Source organism: Chelonoidis abingdonii, chromosome 3 (genome assembly GCF_003597395.2).
Source record: "Chelonoidis abingdonii isolate Lonesome George chromosome 3, CheloAbing_2.0, whole genome shotgun sequence".
In the NCBI taxonomy this organism is placed as follows: Eukaryota; Metazoa; Chordata; order Testudines; family Testudinidae; genus Chelonoidis; species Chelonoidis abingdonii.
This window is the reverse complement of record NC_133771.1, coordinates 42,078,856-42,084,855: the sequence shown is the minus strand read 5'-3', so window position 1 is coordinate 42,084,855 and position 6,000 is coordinate 42,078,856. Positions and strand designations below refer to the sequence as shown.

General features: G+C 44.0%; 1 protein-coding gene and 1 non-coding gene across 3 annotated transcripts in view; both read right to left on the bottom strand.

The window, feature by feature from the left end:
• Positions 1-6,000, bottom strand: part of ARHGEF10 (Rho guanine nucleotide exchange factor 10) — a 217,006-nt gene that overhangs the window by 158,473 nt on the left and 52,533 nt on the right. The gene's annotated exons all lie outside the window — the stretch shown is intronic.
• On the bottom strand, positions 3,437-3,539 carry LOC116835425 (U6 spliceosomal RNA). Its single transcript, XR_004376185.1, has one exon. It is a non-coding gene; the product is annotated as a U6 spliceosomal RNA (small nuclear RNA).

The window sequence follows — 6,000 nt, the reverse complement described above, 5'->3', positions numbered from 1 at the left end:
CCCCAGTCAGTGAGAGCTGCATGAAAGGCTGGGGGCAGTACAGCTGTGCCAGAGGAGCTGCCGCTGGGTGCTGCCCCTGACGCTCGCTCCTTCCGCCTGCTGCGGTCCACGGAGAGCCCTGTGGTTCAGCAGTACTGATTTTTCTATCAGTGGATATCTGATCAGCCAGCGTATAAATTTGGATCCGCACAGAGGCTCTAGGCACAGAACCTTTTTTTGAGATTAGGGGAGGGGCACAAAGGGTCAATTGCCCCTCCCCAGCTCAAGTGCCCCCTGGCCAGGGGGATCCTTTGAACCTCATACGATCAATACACTTGTCGGGAACATGCAGTGAGAGGAAGGGGAGGGCTCAGGGTCCAGGAGTGACTCTGTGCCTGGACTACTAGGAAGAGCAGCCCAATGGCAGGGGGAGCTGGGCAGCGGAGGACGCTGCCCCCCTTTGTGTCACCTCCAGGGTCACCGGAACCAGCAAGAGTTAATCTACTTGCACCACTGCCCTTCCCAACCTACTGCTCCTCTCTTTGTGAGTTTTTCTGAGCCAAAGAGCAGCTTTGCCTGCAGGATGCAGCTCGGGGGATCAAGATGTGCTCTGTGAGTGAAGCAGACGATTCTTATTTAAGAATAAATGCAGTTCTCATTGTTCAGCTTATCCTCTTCGTGTGGCTTTAGAATCTCCTGCTCCCTCTCTCCTCACACAGCGGTGCGAGAGCACAGAGAGCAGTCTGCAAGCTGGGGAGGGGCTTCCGTGAGAAATGGGCTGCAGTTGGCAGGAGAGATCAGTTGTCTATGCCAGGCCCAGAGACCCTTTGGACAAAGAAAACATCTTTTCATGCAGACTACATGAACTTTGGGAACCTCTGCTCTTTTTTGCTTGTAAAAAGGGCAAACACCATCTAGGTTTCGCTTAAAAAAAGATCAACTTCCCTTCTCACGTGCTACAATTAAACTCCTGAATCAAAATAAAACGCCTTGAAATGACCATAACACAAGGGAGCTTAAAAGAAGATCCAAACATAACGTGATGTCCTCCCGGTTGTTGCCTGGCAAAGGCCCAGAGAGACGTTTACTCTATTAGTGTTTAAGGAACAACATTTGAAAATGCCACAATCTGAAAGAACAAAAAATCCCTAAAGCAGATTCATAACACTGAAATTATTCTTCCCACAGGACCCTAGAACAATTCACAACATCAGTCTCTGTGGCAAAATCTCTCCGCTCCCAACATTAACATTGTTGGGTATTGGCAGTTTGCGCTAACAAAGGTTAGACACACACACACACACACACAACACCACACACACACACACACACACACACACACACACACACAACACACACACACACACACACACAACACACACACACACACCCACAAACACACACACACACCTCTAAGGGGAATTTCATTTCTGCTCAATTTTTAAGCAGCCTTAAAGACAGACATTTAAGGCAACTTGTCCTGAGTCCGCCATTAAAAAACTGTAGCTCCCTAAAATAGGAAAAAGCCTGGGGAAAACGGGATGGGCTAAGAATGTTCAGCCTGATAACGTATCAGTGGTCTCCACTATTTTCGTTTAAACAACACGTGCTTGGAATAGCTCTGCTGTTCCTTCTGTACTGTTTGACAAAAAGGTAGCCCAAGACTCCATCACTATCATTTTTACTTCTCATCTAAGCTTAATATATGCTACAATATTCACACCACTTCTGCATTAGTTTACTACACCACAGAAAGTTGTTAAAGTTCTTAATATGACCTATCTGTTTTATTTATAAATGTGTTGAACCAAAACATAATGGAGGCCTGACTGCAGGTACTAACAGCTTAGTTTTTGGATTTGTTAAATTAATAAATGGTGCAAAAGAATGTAAAGATTATAAGTGACTGAAAGTTACATTTATGCAAGCTCTGCGCACACAACTCCTGCGTGCATTAGCAGCGGCAAGCACACAGGGAGAATATAACACCTGCACCATGTCATCTTTTCAGCCCTTGCAAAGAGCATCTTTTCACACAGGTTGTTGGATTAACACAGAAGACAAAGACACAGAAGAGTTTTTCTGATAAGAAAAAGATTTAGTTAAGCAAAGACAACAAAAAAAAAAAAAAAATGGCAGATTATGGATAACCCAATAAGCTTACATAATAGTCTAGATGTGTGCGGCCACTACCAATCGTCACCTTCAAATCGCCAAGCTAGCTGCGATACGTTCCTCACTCCCATTAATTCAGTAAACAGCCCTATGATTTTATCTGTGCACACCGTAAGCGTATGCATGTACTCACCATAGTATCCAATGGGGAAAACGGAGTAATTCTGTAGCAATTCACATTGTCTCATCAGCATTTTTTAAAGTTTTTTTTTAACTTGACAACCAACGTTAACATAAGTCAGCATTCAGAATTGTTTAGGTTTCCAGCTTTGAGATGCCAAGGATATGGAGTAGATTTGGTCTTCTGCATTTCGGCTCCGTCAGTAAATAATCCCTGATAAGATAAGTTGATGAGTGGATAGTTTAATTTGGAGATTGATTTTGGATTATCGGCAAGATAAGTCTGCTCAAATGTGTCTGTCGAGGGAATGTGGATGGGATGGGAACTGAGTTACTGGAGAATTCTTGCTTGGGTGCTGGCTGTGAGTCTTGCCCACATGCTCAGGGTTTAGCTATCGCCATATTTGGGGTCGGGAACGAATTGTCCTCCAGGGCGGTTCATTGGCAGAGGCCCTGGATTTTTCGCCTTCCTCTGCAGCGTGGGGGCATGGGTCCGGTGCTGGTGGATGCTCGGCAGCTTGAGGTCTTCAAATCTTCAATTTTGACGAGGATTTCAATAACTCAGTCATGGGTTCGGGGTTGTTATAAATGTGTATGGGTAGGGTTTTGTGGCCTGCCTTGTGCAGGAGGTCAGACTAGATGATCATATTGGTCCCTTCTGACCTATGAGTCTATGAGCCTATGAGTCTATGAGTCAGCTGTGGCCAGACTAAAGTGAAGGCATTGATTAAAAAAAAAATGTGCTGTCACCGCTCTCAGAATTTTTAAAAGACTTCAGCAAGCCAGGTGGTCCCTACTGCTCAGTTGCCACAGATGCATCTAACAAGGGCAATGTGAAAACTTTCCCCTAATTGCTAAGATACTGGTGTGACGTTATTGATATAATCTGGGACCATATAGATCATTGTTGCAACCAAAGGTCCTGTAGTGGCACCAAATCTGTCTTAGACAACTTATTTGACCTCCTTTATACCAAGGTTTGCTGATTATGATTATACTATCTGTATGCATATATCATTTGTGTTTGAAGTTATAAGTATTGGCGATATACAGTCTGTATTTCAAAATTATACTGTGCTTCTGGGTGACACTCCAGACAAGTTGGTGTCAGCTCTGCCTAGCCTGCTTGATGGCCCATTAAGGACCATCAGCTATACAACCGACCCATTGAGAACATTTCACGAATGTGCACGTCATCCTTGCACAGGGGCCATCCTAATCTTCTCTGTATCGTTCCAATTTTAGTATATGTGCTGCTGAAGCAAGAGAAGGCAAATATGCCTTGTAACTCAGCAAAGTATGCAGGGACTTGCCCATGTGACTCTAGACTCCCATTTTGCTGTAATTTTCCACAGTAAGGACAAAGAGGTGTTCTTACACCTAGAAGAGACTATAAAAGCTGATGCCTCATCTCCATCTGGTCTTCAATACGGCTTCTTACCTCTGGAGGAACTTTGCTACAAACGGAAGCTCTGTACAAAAGGACTGATGACCCATCTCTGGAGTACATCCCCTGCAGGGTCTTAGAATAAACTGCAGGTTCAAATTATCTCTGCTACAAGCCTGAACCAAGAACTGTGACATTACTGTATGTAATTGATTCCAATTAACCAATTCTAGCTCTCATCTATATTTTTTCCTTTTATGAATAAACCTCTAGATTTTAGATTCTAAAGGACTGCCAACAGCATGATTTGTGGGTAAGATCTGATTTGTATATTGACCTTGGTCTGGGGCTTGGTCCTTTGGGATCAAGAGAACCTTTTTTTTTTTTTTACTACAGTTTCATAACCCTTCATCCTCATAACGAGTGGCACTGGTGGTGATACTGGGAAACTGGAGTTTCCAAAGGAATTGCTTGGGTAACTAGTTTTGCCCCCCTGGCTAACCACAAAAGTCCTCTCTGTCTGGTTGGTTTGGTTTCCCTTAGAGGTGGAAAAAAAACCAGCCTTGGGCTGTAACTGCCCTGCTTTAAGCAATTTGTCCTGAATTGACGCTCTCAGTTGGGTCTCACCAAGACCAGCATCATTACAATTGGACATCCGAACATGGGGTCCAAGATAAACTGTTAGACTTCTGTGAAGAAAGCGAAGAGACTGCAGAGGCAATAAGCAACATATTACTTGAAAAACTTGCGACAAACTGGACCTAAACGAAGTGCCTTCCTAATGTGCTGATAATGCAAACATGAATTATGGAAAGCGACAATCAGTGTACCAGAATTTTAAAAAACAAAATGAAAATATCTTGCCTGCAAACTGCCCTGCCCATGTTGTGCACAAACGCTGTAAAACATGCTAGCAATACCCTACAAGCTGACATTGAGACTCTAGTGATTAAGATGTTCAATCATTTCAGCAGTTCTGCTAAGACAGCAGCATTGAAAGATACATTTGACTTTGTGGATATGGAGTAAATCACTTTACTGCGCCACTTTCTGACGCACTGGTTGAGTCTCTCCCCAGCTGTAAACAGGTTTGTAAATACATGGCAGGCTGTTAAGTGCTATGTTGTTTCTCTGGGTCGTGAGAAGTGCCCAAAATCTCTATGGATGCTGTTCTCGGACATGGAAAATGGTGAACAAGGTGAGGGGCCTAGCAAAGTTGAGGTTCATCTGCTTTTCCTCCAAAATGTCCTGAAAAATCTTCAATGATACTGTACTCTGTTTGGAAAATGAGTGTATGACAGCATGTGTAGTATATGCCATAATGAATACTCTGAGAATTAAACTTCAGCAACGGAAGAATGACAAATTCTTTGGCTCCAAAGTTGAAAATGCATTAACTGAGATGCTACCTGTCACTGCTGCCTGTTTCCAGAAAGGCTTCATGAAATGTTATGATGTGTTGATCCTATATTTGGAGAAATGGTTTGATTTTTCCAGCAACTGGCTACTTGTTCAATACCCAGTGCTTGAACATCAAAGTTAATAGGGCATTTGAATACAAGGATGTGTCTGCAGAAAACAGTGGATCTTGATCAGCTCTATGATGAATACTGTATCAAAGACATCAACTCCAAGTTGAAGCCAGTTGGAGCCTACTCAGTTGGGGAACTCTGGTCTCAAGTGCTGAGAAACAAGGACAGTGGCACTGAAATCCTGAACATGACAAAGCTGGTGTCATACGTGCTCAGTATACCAGTAAGCAACGCATACACACAGCGTATATTTTCAATCATGAAAGATGCATGGACTGATGTCCGGAATTGAAGAAGCATAGACTTGGTGCAGAGCGAAACCCTTGTCAAAATGAATTTCTGGATGAGTTGCAAGAACTTCTACAGCTTTGTCATTGCCCAGAAGCAAGTCATGACTATGGCCAAGTCATCCAAGAAGTACTAGACTTCTGGCATGCCTGAGAGGTCTGCAAATTGGGAAGTTGATTTACTGACTGAATAAAACACCTGTCCCTTTAAACATACAGCTTTATTTGTACACTAAACAAACAACGGGTAAACATGGATTACAACTAAGTCTATAATTTAGTCAGGGGGGCCATGACACTCACTGATTCCAGACCTCTCAGACTTAGCTTAGCTTCAGCCACTGACAGCTGAAGCTGGGGCTGAAGGCAGGACAATGGGGCCTCCCTTCTGTGTCTGCGGCTGGGGCTGGGGCCAGGGCTAGAACTGTGACCCTTCACTACTCTGCCCTGCAACCAGGTCTGACTTTGCAACCGAGATCCCGCACCCCTGTCCTGTGGCTTCAGCTGGGGGCTGGAGCTG